This window comes from Aotus nancymaae, unplaced genomic scaffold (assembly GCF_030222135.1).
Source record: "Aotus nancymaae isolate 86718 unplaced genomic scaffold, 86718_ANA_hifiasm-v0.15.2.pri h1tg000010l, whole genome shotgun sequence".
NCBI lineage: Eukaryota > Metazoa > Chordata > Mammalia > Primates > Aotidae > Aotus > Aotus nancymaae.
In genome coordinates, this window is record NW_026988421.1 from 78,583,714 (window position 1) to 78,598,232 (window position 14,519).

General features: G+C 39.4%; 1 protein-coding gene across 5 annotated transcripts in view; it reads left to right on the top strand.

Moving 5' to 3' along the window:
• The window catches only part of BMPR1A (bone morphogenetic protein receptor type 1A), a 164,989-nt gene that overhangs the window by 69,906 nt on the left and 80,564 nt on the right, over positions 1 to 14,519 (top strand). For 4 of the 5 annotated variants that reach the window (XM_064374415.1, XM_012472615.2, XM_064374413.1 and 1 more), the window contains exon 2: positions 3,669 to 3,783. The gene's annotated coding sequence lies outside the window, so the exon portion shown is untranslated. Of the gene's footprint in view, positions 1 to 3,668; positions 3,784 to 8,568; positions 8,674 to 14,519 lie in introns of all 5 variants that reach the window. The other variant, XM_012472618.2, reaches the window with a different exon arrangement.

Below are 14,519 nucleotides of genomic sequence, written 5' to 3' on the forward strand. Positions count from 1 at the left end.
TGGCATACTAGCCTAAATTAACTGTTCGTTTGAGTTATTTATAGCTAAAGCCACATTATATTTTTCTGGAGCATAATGTTTGAGTTTTCTAGTTAACATACCAAAGTAACAGTAATGTCTTTAAGAACCCAACTGAAATATTTGTAAAATACAGATTGTTTTGTAATTTGGCTCTGTTTTTTTTTTAAATGGTCATATGAATGCAGCTATAGTGTTTGCAGCAGTATTTGTACAGTGCATGGGGTGCTTTTTCTGGGTGCCGAGAAGAGAGGAGAAATGGTAGAAAAGAGGGGATTTGGAGTAGCAGAAGGAAAAAATGTGCAATCAGTGTTGTTGATTCCACCGAATTCTAAGAATTCCATTACATGTTGGTATCTGGTACAAGCTCAAAGTTAATCTTAAATTTTGTCATAGAGCGTGGCCGTGGGTGCTGGCTACTTGGGAGGCTGAAGCAGGAGGCTGGAAGGTCAAGGCTGCAGTGAGCCATGATCATACTGCTGTACTCCAGCCTGAGTGACAGAGTGAGACCCTGTCTTTAAAAAAAATAAAGGTGTTTTGGCCTAGATTGAGTAAAGAATATTTACACTATTCTTTTCTGTAAAGCAAATCCTGCTAATAATATAAATCAGTGGGTGACATTCTGAAACCTTATAGATATTTGGTATGATATCCATAATCAGTGCTTGTCCTTGGATTCTGTATGGGTAGTGATCTTTAAAGTATCTTGGTTCGTTTAAGATTTAGCCATTTTAATAATTTTGAAAATCAAGATGGATGTGTACATTTTGATGACAAGATATTTTGTAAGGGAAATGTGGGATTAAAATGAACTTTTCATGTTTGTTTGCAAATAATTATTAATGTTGAGGAAATTTTTATGTTAGCTCTGAATTATGAATGTTAGAATATATTTAGAAAAGTTTGATTTTCATTTTTTCCATGTTGTTAAGAAGCTTGCATATGTTTTTTAAAAGAATTGCCTTCTTTTTAAAGTGTTTTCTACAACAATAGGCTTAGAAATTTCACAAAATCTTTGAAAAAATGACTTGTACTTATTTAGCATTTTGTTTTGACTAACACCCCTGGTGGTGGTTGAACCACAAGTTCATAGTGCTAAAAGCCTGTGGTAAATTACCTAATAAGCTAAGTGATTAAAGTTGTTTGGAACATTTTGCCCATCTGAGTCCTATTTTTATGTGTATACATATTTATAGATTTGTGCTCATATGACTATAGCACTATATTGCAAAGGTCCTAACCTTTATTTATACAGCTTCCAGTGTGTACAAAGTGACTATCAGACCTGTACTGTGGAGCGCATCCTTTCCTGTGTTTTTTGTTTACCTCTGAGTAATCAAGTCAAATCTTACTTGATTTTCCTTAGCTAGTCTATTTTGTTAAGTTCTGGGATACATGTGCAGGACTAGCTAGTCTTAAGTTCAGTCTTTAGAAAATATTTTCTGGGCTGGGCACAGTGGCTCAGGCCTGTAACCCAAGCACTTTGGAAGGCCAAGGCAGGTGGATCACTTGAGGTCAGGAGTTCGAGACCAGCCTGGCCGACACGATGTGACCCTGTCCCTACAAAAAATGTAAAAATTAGCCAGGAGTGGTAGTGTTCACCTGTGATCCCAGCTACTCGGGAGGCTGAGGTGGGAGGATTCCTTAACCCCAGGAGTTTGAGACCACCTGAGTAATATGACAAAACCCCATCTCTACAAAAAATATAAAAATTAGCTGGGCATGGTGGTGTGTACCTGTAGTTCCAGCTACTCGGGAGGCTGAGGTGGGAAGATTCTTTGAGTCCAGGAGGTGGAGGCTGCAGTGAGCCATGATTGTGCCACTGCACTGCAGCCTGGGCAACAGAACCAGAGCCTGTCTCAAAAAAAAAAAAAAAAAGAAAACAGTTTCTGAAGTTTATGTTAAGTGTTTGTACATGTGGGAGAACAGGGGAAGAACGGATTATCTGAGGTTTTGGACTTTGAAGATGCCATGTTTGAAAGCTCTTTTGGTTATGTTCTCTATTTTTTAAACTTTAGATTTAATCCAAAGCCTAAAACTTTTTGGCCAAGGAAACAAAGTTATAGTAAATAGTGCTGTAACAAACAATAGTTGTTAAGTAGTTTACATGTTAATTTTATTGTTTGATACATCGGAAATATCTGGTAGAATTAGAATCAGGCTGTGTGTGTGTGTGTGTGTGTGTGTGTGTGTGTGTGTGTGTTTGTGTGTGTGTGTGGTCAGGCTGGTCTCAAACTCTTGACCTCAAGTGATCCACCCACCTTGGCCTCCCAAAGTGCTGGGATTACAGGCATGAGCCAGTGCACCCAGCTAGGCCATATATTTTTAAAACAGACACTTTAATGGACTGTTTTTACTTTCATGGGAATAAATTAATTTGAACTTTGTTTAATTCTGTGATTGCCTCTTCTCTCTCCCACACCCTTAGGGAGAAATTGAGTCATTGGCAAAGAATGGCTTTGGTGGAAAATCTCTTTATGCCATTTCCAAAATGGAAACAGTGCATTTCTTTTCTTAATTAGTAAAAGGGAAATTAAGAATATGAGCATCTCAGAAGAACACTAAACACCAACTCTTTATTTTTGCCTTCCCTCATTTCTCTGAGGGACAATCTGAGAGTTTTATAGTCATATGAGGACTCTGAAAAATGTTAGGGAACTGGCTGAGTTGTGGGTAACTAGTACATTGAGAAGACTGTGAAAGGCTCCTGAATACAGGCAAAGCATTACTAATTGCTTTCAGGGTCAGGCTGTCTTTAGCCGGACCATGAAAGATACAGCAGTCTGTCTGCTGAGTGGAGACTCTTGTCTTTAAGAAAGACTACTATCTGATATGGTAGACCGTTTCAGGTTGCCCCAGTTTACATGAATTTAGTTATTATTGCCAAGACTGCTAAACCTTAGTGTGGCACAAATGATACTTCTAAATGGATTTGAAGACAAGATATTTGACTTTGCAATGGGACATTCCTTTTTAAAATACGAAACAGAATACTTTGCTATTTGAAGTTTCTGTTAAAAGATTCAATGAAATTATTTTTAAGATCTCTAAGTAAAGAGCAGACATATCTTAATAAATTTTTTTGTTGCTTGAACCTGGGAGGTGGAGGTTGCTGTGAGTTGAGTTTGCGCCACTGCACTCCAGCCTCGGCAACAGAGCAAGACCCTGTCTCAAAAAAAAAATTATTTTTTAAAGTTTCAATAGTTTCTATCTTTTAGATTTAAATTAAAAGTGGTTATGAGACTTTGTAATAAAAAAAAATATGATACTAGCTAGGTGGTCCTGTATGTTTTTGTCTAAGTAGGAATCTGAATATTGTAGAATTGTACATTTTAGTGCTGCTTCTAGCTATTCCTGTTTTTTCCAAATTGAGATGAGATTTTTTTTTTCTCCAAAGCTTAAGCTAAGATAGGAATCCTATATGTAAGTACTATTCTCACAGAACTAACTTCACAAGTGTAAAGTTTGGGCAGAGGTTGAAGAAAATGGTAAAGTGATAGATTTCTTAAAAACTGTAGAAATTTTCATTGACTTTACTTTGAAAATGTATAGTTTTACATGTGAAACACTTCTAATATTGCTTCTACATGTGTTATTCTGACAGTTTCTTAAATCTTACATTAGTTCTTTTTTTTTTTTTTTCTAAACAGACTTATGGAAATATGCATCAGTTTAATACTGTCTTGGAATTCATGAGATGGAAGCATAGGTCAAAACTGTTCGGAGAAAATTGGAAGTAAAGTTTTATCTAGCCACATCTTGGAGGTAAGGAAAAGACATAATTAGGAAAAGAACATAATAAGAATAATATGAAATTTCTGATTTTTTAATAGTGAAAAGTAATCGTTCTACACTGCAACTTTATTTGAGCTTTCTTCAGTTTCTTTTTAACGCCACAACTTTATATTAGCTTCTTTAGTTTCTTTAATCATCTTTCTGATGAGTTCATAAGTAATTCTAATGTATTTTCCTCATAAATGTTGAACGTCTTCAGAAGAAAAAGGTATTTATTTCTTACTAATCACGTTCATAAATCTCCTTTTAGAAGATAAGCATTACGTGGTTTACATGTTTATTTCTTCCCCGAGTTTGCAAAGCAGCGTTCAGAATGCAAGATTAGGTCAGGCGCAATGGTGTGTGCCTGTAATGCCAACACTTTGGGAGGCTGAGTCTGGGGGATCACTTGACGATAGTAGTTCGAGACCAGCATGGCCAACATGACAAAACCTTGTCTCTACTAAAAATGCAGAAATTAGCTGGGTATGATGGTGCAAGCCTATGATCCCAGCTACCTGGGAGGCTGAGGCATGAGAATTGCTTGAACCCAGGATGTAGAGGTTGCAGTGAGTTGAGATTGCGCCACAGTACTCCAGTCTGGGCAACAGAGCGAGACTCTGTCTCCAAAAAAAAAAAAGCAAGATTATATTGAAAAAAAAATATTTGTTATTTTGATATTTTATGCTTTCTAGAATTCAGGAATTTTTTTTTTTTGGGTAGGGGAGACAGGTTCTTGCTTTGTTACCCAGACTGGAGTGCAGTGGTGTGAGCATAGTTTCACATCACTGGGCTCAAGCAATCCTCCTACCTCAGTCTCACACATAGGTGGGACTACAGGAAGGCATCACCATGACCAGCTATTTAATTTTTTTGTAGAAACAGAGTCTCATTATCTCTCTCTGTTGCCCAGGCTGGTGTTGACCCCTGGACTCAAGTGATCCTCCCACCTCAACCTCCCAAAGTGCTGGGATTACAGGCATATTACAGGCATGAGCTACTACGCCCAGCCCAGGATAAGTTTTTTTTAGCATATTAGAACAATAGATCTTTGGAAATAGAATTTAAAGAGGTAGGAGCTGCAGTCATGCCAGAAATAGGAGGGCAGAAGCCATACTAAGACAGTATTACAGGGAAATCAGGCTTACTGTTTTAAAATGCATTTAGAGACTGTGATGATCAGGTAAAAGGTGGGAATTCTTTGGGGATCTACATTTTAAGCAATAGATAGGACATAAGGTTTTATGAAGTAGTCTGCACTTACGCTTCTGGAAGTGGTAGGCTTTGCCCACTGCTTCTGTTAATTCTTGCAGCATTCACTTGCCCTTTTCCTGCCCCTGCTGAATTGCTGGGTTGGCTCTTCTGAAAACTACCATGACTTGAATTCTTTTATTAGGTTTCATATTGTTTGATTGCTACAATAGTTGTCATTTTTTTATTTCTCAGTTTTTTTGGTTTCCATGACTGTGTGCTCTTCTGATTCTACTTATTTAATTCCTCTTTCACCTTTTTTCCCTTCCCCTCCTACTCTTAAATAATAATGACCTTTCCCAAGGTTTTATATTTGAAATTTTTTTTTCTTATGTGTTTTCTAGTCTCATGATTTCTGCAATTATCTCTAAAATGATCTCTCTCAACTTCCTGTCTCAGTTGTGGCATTTTCTCTAAGCTTCAAGCCTGTATTTTCAGCTGTTTGCAAATGGCTCAGCTTAGTGCCTCAGATTTCCCATTATCTACCACATCATTCATCATGAGCTCTGCACCCACTATTTCTCCTTCTGTTAATGGACCTCTTTGTCACCCAGGCTCAGAGTCTCAGTGCTGTATTGGATTCCTCCTCTTTTGCTTCCTACCGTCAGTCACAAGTGAAGTTCTGTCAGTTTTACCTCTAATAGATCATGAATGTTTGCATCCTCTCCTTCCAAATCCCCCTTCACTATCCAAGTTTAGGTCCTCATATTACATCTTCACTGAAAATATTGCAGGGATCTCCCAATTTGTGCTGCTTCTCACTCCTACTTCAGTTTCCATGTTGTTGCCAGCTTAAATTATCTTAAGAGATAATTTTGCATGTATTGTCAGTGACACTTTGGCTGTCTTCCGGAGTAAGGACAAATTTCTTTAATTTTAAAGATAGTATAGCTTTGCCTTTGTCTGTCCATTTCTTTCACCCTTTATACATTTATTAAACACCTGCTCTATGTCAGGTACTGTGTTAGGTGCTTGGAATACAAAACATTAAATAAAACAGGTTCCTTGCTATACTCAGAAAATAGTCTGTCTAGAGATGAATGAGCATGAAAACATTTATTCAAGTGAAGTCTGAGAAGTGCTGTATTATAATTGAAAAGACATATTGGATTATTCCATACTGTATACATATATTATAACATCACAGGTAATGCCATAATTGCATACAGTTATAATTTTTCAAAAGAATTAAAAAATACAAGTGACTATGTCAAAAAAAAGTATATTGTCACAACCTAGAAAGACTACACCAATGTTTTGAGAGGAGAGAGTTGTCAGCAGACTTCACAGAAGAAATGGTATTTGAGCAGAGTCTTGGTGGACAAATAGAAGATTGCCAAGTGGAAATTGGGAAGTGTCATACTGTAAAGTACATATTAGGTCTTTGATGTTATTTCCTGGCATACAACTCTTAAAATCCTTGAAACCTCTGAAGTGATGTCTTTTTGTATGCTAATGAGTTAACTGGTAGATGGCACCCCGCCCCACCCCCGTAGCTTTAGGATGGGGACTGGTCAGCAGAAAGACCAAGGCAGGATTAGAGTCAGAACTTTAAAAAGTTCTCCGTATCCCCCAACATTTAGGGAGGGGAGAAGGGCAGAAGGTTTAGTTGATCACCAGTGATCACTGGTTTAATTAGTCACGCCTACAGTGCTGAACATGTGCAGGTTCTGGAGGGCATGGAGGCTCTTTGCCCTGTACATGTCTTTATCTGTATCCTTTGTAACATCCTCTGTAATATACCTGTAAACATAAGTGTTTCCTTGAGTTCTGTCAACTGCTCTAGCAAATTAATAGAACCTGAGAAAGGGGTTGTAGGTACCTGGATTCATGACTGGTTGGTCAGAAGAACAGGTAGAATAACCTGGGCTTGCCATTGGCATTGGAAGTGGGGACTGTCTTGAGGCTTGAGCCCCCAACCTGTGGGATCTGATGCTGTCTCCAGATGCGTAGTGTCAGAATTGAATTGGAGGTTCCAGCTGGTGTCTGATGCAGAATTGCCTGCTTGTTTGTTGGTGGGGAGAAACCTCCACACATTTGGTAAGGAAAGTCTTTCCTGTTGATTGTTTTGGTCAGAGGGCAGAGGAAAAACAGTTTGAGTGTTTTCCATACTCACAGAAGGCAAGGGAATTAATCTCATGCCCAGAGCCCAGTGTGGGGTGGAGGCAGAGCTTGAAAGTGTATAGAATGTACAGAAGAGAGAATAATTTTTGTATGGCTTGAATTTAGAATATGAGCGAGAGTGTGAGGGACAAGGCTGGAAGGAACCTTATAGAACTTTGAATGCCATGGCAAGGAGTCTAGACTTTTATTTTGTGAAAAATGGGTAATCACTGAAGAATTATAACATTTAAAGAAATTTTGGATTATAATTTTTTTTCTTTAAGATATTTTGTAAGGTATTTTATTAGTACACAGGGAGGTATATTTCAAGATACAGCAGGTCAGAAAAACATTTTCAATGTAAAACAACATCTCCTTTATCATCAAGATTAATACATCCTTCCAGTTGTACTTCATTGTACCAGTTACTCTCTGCCTGAAACTTCCTCCTGCTTTGGCTTCATCCCTTCACTCTTCTGGTTTTCCTCCTAATCACTCTTCTCTTTTCACCATAACATGTTCCCTATGTGATTTCATATACTCCTAAGGCATTGTAATTTTTTGTTAAACTTAATATGATGGTTGTATTAGTCTGTTTTCATACTGCTGATAAAGATATACGAAAAACTGGGTAATCTGAAAAGGAAAGAGATTTAATGGACTCACACTAGATGAGTGGCTAGATGGTTGTATTAGTTTGTTTTCATACTGCTGTTAAAGATATACAAAAAACTGGGTAATTTGTAAAGGAAAGAGGTTTAATGGACTCACAGTTTCACATGGCTAGTCTTAAGTGGTGGCAGGCAAAGACAGAATGAGAGCCAAGGGAAAGGGGAAGCCCCTTAGAAAATCATCAGATCTCATGAGACTTATTCACAGCCAAGAGAAAAGTATGGGGGAAACTGCCCCCGTGATTCAATTATCTCCTTCTGGGTCCCTCCTACAACCTGTGGAAATTAGGGGATCTACAATTTGAGATGAGATTTGGGTGGGGACACAGCCAAACCATATAATTGGTGATATGAATGGTAGTTTGGAAGGAGGAAAAACCAAAACTAGAGAAACAAGTTAGGATATTCTTAACTGTTTCAAGCAAGAAATAATGAGGCTGTCAGCTAAGATAGGGATCAACTTATCTGTTTAAGCATTGGTTGTTTAGAAAATGTTTAATTTTCTTCTTGTATTCCCCTGTGTTATTTACTCTTCAGCTAGTGATTTGAAATTGTCCTGCATTTTCTCTCCTCTCTTCTCTTGGCATATTTTTGGCTCTTTCTCTCTCTTGTGGAGTGTCTGTGAACTTTAAAAAGCTCATCTCAAATGCCAATTCATTCCTAAAGTTCTTTCTAATCTATATTGCTTTGACTCTAAGTATGTGTCTTTTCCTAGTCTAAAGCCCCAAGAGCACTTATTTTTATTCTATAGGATATTACTTTTTTGGTCCCTATTAAACCATGTGGCAGCAAGTCACAAAAGAGGAATCAGAAAATAACATGGTCCCTATCCTTGGTGTATAGTCCAGTTAGCAAGGTATGTATATATGATAAGTAATGATTACCAACATTGCCATGTAAAAGTGAGGAATGCCATAGGAGTAAATTGTTGCTTCTAGTCAGGGTCCTGTAACTAAGAATCACAGGTAGAACATAGGAGGTTATGTGACCTGGGCTTTGAAAGATGAATAAAATTTAGATGGGTAAAGGAAATTTTTTGTAAAGTGGATTAATAACAAATTTTTTTTTGAGACAGAGTTTTGCTCTTGTTGCCCAGGCCGGAGTGCAATGGCGTAATCTTGGCTCACAACCTCCACCTTCTGGGTTCAAGTGATTCTCCTGCCTCAGTGTCCTGAGTAGCTGGGATTACAGGCATGTGCCACCACACCCGGCTAATTTTTTATTTTTAGTAGAGATGGGGTTTCTCCATGTTGGTCAGGCTGGTCTCAATCTCCTGACCTCAGGTGATCCACCCACCTCAGCCTCCCAAAGTGCTGTAATTACAGGTGTGAGCCAGTGTGCCCGGCCGAAAATGAGTGTTTGTGTAGGAATGTGGTGAAGGTCTTAGAAAGTGTAGGAAGTATGATGCGAAGAAAGCTCTTCTAGGGAAATTACTCCAGCAGTGCTATATAAACCATACATCATGAGAGGAATGAAGCGAGGAGGTAGGAAGTTGAGTGAGGAGATTGTGGCAGTAGTTAGGCATGAGTTTATCAGAATTTAATGAGGGTGGTGATTGTGGAAATAGAAAAGAAAGACTCAATGGTAAAGGTATTATGGCAGAAGGGATGCTGATGTGTGACTAGATATTGGAAAGAGATGATGATGATGACCAAATTTTGGGTCTGGATGGTAGGGATGATGTTGGCCTCATTAATAGCAAACGAAAGTTGTATCCCACTTTTTAAATTTAGAGAAACATTAAATTTATCTTTTACTGGACTGTTGGTCTCTTAATTTGCTTATATGCATCAAGTGTTTTGCCATTATTTTTCCAGCCTTAGCATATTCAAAGGGAGACTTTATGAAAAAAGCAAAGTATTGCCTCTTTTACAAAAGCAGTTTTTAAGGAAATGAACACTATTCATAGTTATCTCTTTTGCTATCATGTTAAATGCTATGTAAGATTTAGTAAAATTTAAGAATGTTTGAAGTATTTCTACAAGTATAATTCCGACACCATTACCAAAGGATGGTATCTTGTTTTAGTAGAATTACCGCTTAAGCAATGTGGGGACCTGTGAAAAATTTATTAAGCAAAATTCGATGGTTCCATATTAACAGATAAGCATTATTATGGTACCATCCATTAGATAAATACTTTATAGTGAGGCAGTAAGTTACTTAATTATATAAGATTGGCTTTTAAAATGCATTCATTAAAATTCTTATCGACTCTTAACTGATGACTGATTTAGAACTTTGCAATATTTAGAAACAGTCTGATACTCTCTGTTGAAAACAATCACTATTTGTTTTATAATTATACATGTGTAAAACTGGAAGACATTACATTATTGAGGAAGGAAGGCATTCGTGTTTTACTTTTTAAAGTCAGGGTTTGTTTTGAACTATTATCTTTTTTTTTTGATAAGGAGTTTCGCTCCTGTTGCCCAGGATGGTGTGCAATGGCTTATTCTCGGCTTACTGCAACTTCCGCCTCCTGAGTTCAGGTGATTCTCCTGCCTCAGCCTCCTGAGTAGCCTCCCGGCTAATTATTGGTATTTTTAGTAGAGACAGGGTTTCGCCATGTTGACCAGGCTGGTATTGAACATCCGACCTCAAGTGATCCCCGCATCTCAGCCTCCAAAATGCTGGTATTACAGGCATAAGCCACTGCACCCAGCCTACAATTTTCTCTGTTTTTGAAGATCCCTTTGTCATTCTTATCTCATAATAGTCACAACAGTGTTTCCTGATGTGTGGAGTGTGTATCATTGGTAGTATTCAGAATAATTTTAGGGGGCATATAGATTAATTTTTAAAATTTTTGATGGATATGCATATTACTGTGATCACTATACATTATATATATTGAAATATGTGTCCTATTAATCTGTACAGTTACGTGCCGATAAAAAATTAAGTTTAGGCTGGGCATGGTGGCTCATGTCTGTAATCCCAGCACTTACTTTGGGGGCCAAGGTGGGCAGATCACAAGGTCAGGAATTCAAGATCAGCCTGACCAACATGGTGAAACCCCGTCTCTACTAAAAATATAAAAATTAGCCAGGCGTGGTGGTGTGCACCTGTAATCCCAGCTACTCAGGAGGCCCCGGGTCACGGAGGTTGTGGTGAGCTGAGATTGCACCACTGCACTCCAGACAGAGCAAGACTCCGTCTCAAAAAAAAAAAACAAAATTAAGTTTAAGGCCGGGTATGTGGTGGCTCACGCCTCTAATCCCAGCCCTTTGGGAGGCTGAGGCTGGTCAGGAGTTTGCGAGCAGCCTGGCCAACATAATGAAACCCTGTCTCTACTAAAAATACAAAAATCAGCTGGGTGTGGTGGCGGGCGCCTGTAATCCCAGTTACTCAGGAGGTTGAGGCAGGAAAATTGCTAGAACCTGGGAGGCAGAGGTTGCAGTGAGCCAAGGTTGCACCATTGCACTCAAGCCTGGGCGACAGAGCGAGGCTCTGTCTCAATAATAATAATAATAATAATAATAATTAAAAATTTTAAATAGTTCTGTATTTTTATGTTGAAACCTTCTATTCATGACAAGTCATACTTTTCCATCAAAGGCAGTGGCGAGCTTTCCCCTTTATTCCTCTCTATTTCGGACTATGGTTCAGAAACTCGAGTCATTATACCTTCTGTTAATGGCAGGAAAGTTATTTGTTTTCTGTAAGGCTCCTCAGTTGATTTATATTATCTCCTTTATTCTTGATCCTCCACTCCCATTATTCTCTCCTCTTACCATAGGAAAGTATTCCAATTTGTTTGCTATATTTCTTTGAATGAATGTATCCATAGAAAATATATAGTGTTGTTGGAGTTTGAGGGTGTGGGTGGGTGTATTTAATTGACATAAGTAAGTTTTGTTACAAATATTTTGCCTTTTTTGCATTTTCTCAACAGGAAAAAGATGTCTGCATGTTTCTGTATGAACACTTGTTCATTGCTTCTAACTTATATTTTGTATCCCATAAAGGACAGCACCACATTTACTACTTTAAAGAGGCAGCATACTCTGTTTAAGCTCAGAGGGCTTCAGTTTGAATCTTGACTTTACCACATAGTTTGTGTTCCCTTGAAAGAAAACCTGATAAAAAGACTTAGCGGCTGGCAGGTTATTTGGGAGATTAACCAAAAAGCCAGAAGTAAGAGAATGGGAAAAGTGAGACAGAGAAGGGAGTGAAGTTACATAATGTGGGTGATCCTGAATGTACCTCACTGTTGACCCACCAGAGGACAGGGAGCCGGGACCTGCATGCACCAACTTTCACCTGTTGTTAATTGAATGTTGCTCGGTGACCTTTAACTGTAGCAGGTCTGTGTTTGCGCCTCCATGCTGCTGAACAATCTCCCTTAGGTTTGCAAAGTCTCTAAGGAGCAAAACAGAGCAGTGCCTCTACTCCCACTTGAGTCAGATGCTGTGCGCTGCACATAGAACGGCCAACCAGAGCCACAGTGCAGAGAAGGGTGAGCCACAGAGCACCACGAGGATCTGCTGTCGTTGGCCCCTTTTACCACTCAGATTCCCTTATGCCCCATTAAATCTGCTCTGTCACTGACCGTGCAGAGTGGTGGCTGGTTATAATCACTTAAAGAAATATCTAAAACAAGAGGGTTAAAATCCCCACCACTACAGCTGGTCCTGAGCTCTTATCTCCATGCTTGACATTCACATGAGATGCTCTAAGAGCCCTCAGTCGATGCTGGCAGTAGGATGTTCTCTGGACAGGGAAGGCAAGCTCGCATCTGGAGTGTTGTTTCTGCACCCTCCTTGTTAGTCGGCATTAGGCAGTGGCAGTAGTTAGGTCACCCTTCATAAGAAGGAGCCTGTGCTGTTGGGCTTCTGTAGAGCCTTCTGTCATGCCACAGGCTCCATTGACGGGCCTGGTACTCCAGCCTTGCGGTGGCCAAGGGCAGAGGCTAGCTGACGGCACTGACAAGCCATCCTGTCTGTCCTTGAGGTGTAGTTGAATGCCTCTTCTGGGGTGGTGCCTTGTGGTGGGCATTTACATAAGATAAAGATTGGCACTTTGTGTTCCCTCCCTTAGTGCTGTCAGCGTGCCTCTTCTCCAGGTTTCTGGTCTCTGATTTCCTGTTTGGCCTCTTCTAATACAAAAATTAGCCGGGCACACCTGTAATCCCAGCTTCTCGGGAGGCTGAAGCAGGAGAATGGCATCAACACAGGAGGTGAAGGTTGCAGTGAGCCGAGATTGCCCCTCTGCACAACAGAGAAGACTCTGTCTCCAAAAAAAAAAAAAAAAAAAAGCCAGATACCCACTGGCTTCTGTAGAGAAATCTAGAACTCCTGGTCTCAGAAACGTCATCTAGGCCTTGCTCTCCGGCTTTTTGGTTATTCTGCAACTCCAGAAAAAGAGGCAGTTTAGTCCCGTTCTCTTGGTTCAGACTGCCTTCCCTTAAGTTTTAAAGATACTATTATTTTTTCTTAAGTTTGGTGGATACACTTCTGGTTTATTTATTTGATCCCTCTCCAGTTTGGGTACTTTAATTTTACTTATTTATTTATTTAGAGACGGAGTCTTGCACTGTCTCTCTGCTAATTTTTGTATTTTTAGTAGAGAGGGGGTTTCGCCATGTTGGCCGGGCTGGTCTCGAACTCCTGACCTTAAGTGATCCACCTGCCTTGGCCTCCCAAAGAGCTGGATTACAAGCATGAGCCACTGCTCCTGGCCCATTTTGGGTGCTTTTAGAACCAGGCAGTGGTTTGTGAATTTGCAACTCCATACGATATAGCGGGGAGAGCATATTGCAAGGTTTTCAGTAGCGTCTTTTACTGTTATGTTCTGTTATGACATTTCAATTCCTAACTTTATCTTCCAGCCTAATAATTTCTCTCGTGCACTGCTGTCTTACAGTTTCAACTCTGAAAGGTAATTTCCAGTCTGGGTATCACAGATACTCCAGTTTAACCTCTGGTCATATCTTACATATTCTTCCTTCCTTCCTTTTTCTTTCTCCCTTTCCTGCTTTGTCTTTTGTAGGGTAGGGGTTAGGGAACGTGCCATTGCCTCTTTTGTTTTTCTTTTTCTTCATTGCCTCTTTTTAAAATGATTGTTTTTATTTTTAAAAGATTGTATATTGGCCAAGCACAGTGGCTCATGCATGTAATGCCACCACTCTGGTAGGCCAAGGTAGGATTGCTTGAGGCCAGGAGTTGAAGACTCCATCTGTATTTAAAAATACTCACACACGTGTGTATGTATGTGTGTATAAAGATGATATAAGCAGCCTATGAATAAGTTCCTATATAAAATTTTAAACACTGTGCACCAAAGCCTTAGTCCCTCTTCCCCCGCCTTCCCCACAGTGCCTTCCTCACTATCCTCCTTCCTCTCTGTCCCACTGCTGTCTCAGGGACCTCTGTTTCTTAGATTATTGGTCTGTTTGTGTATTCCATCCCTTGTTGAGTTAATTTTGGTATTAATATCTTTCTAGATAATCATAACTCTGTTTTTTTTTTGTTTTTTTTGTTTTTTTTGAGACAGTCTCGCTCTGTTGCCTAGGCTGAAGTGCAGTAGTGCCATCTTGGCTCACTGCAACCTCTGCCTCCTGGGTTCAAGCAATTCTCCTGCCTCAGCCTTCTGAGTAGCTGGGACTGCAGGTGCCTGCCATCATGCCTGGCTAAATTTTTGTATTTTTAGTAGAGACAGGGTTTTACCATGTTGGTCTGGCTGGTCTCCTGACCTCAA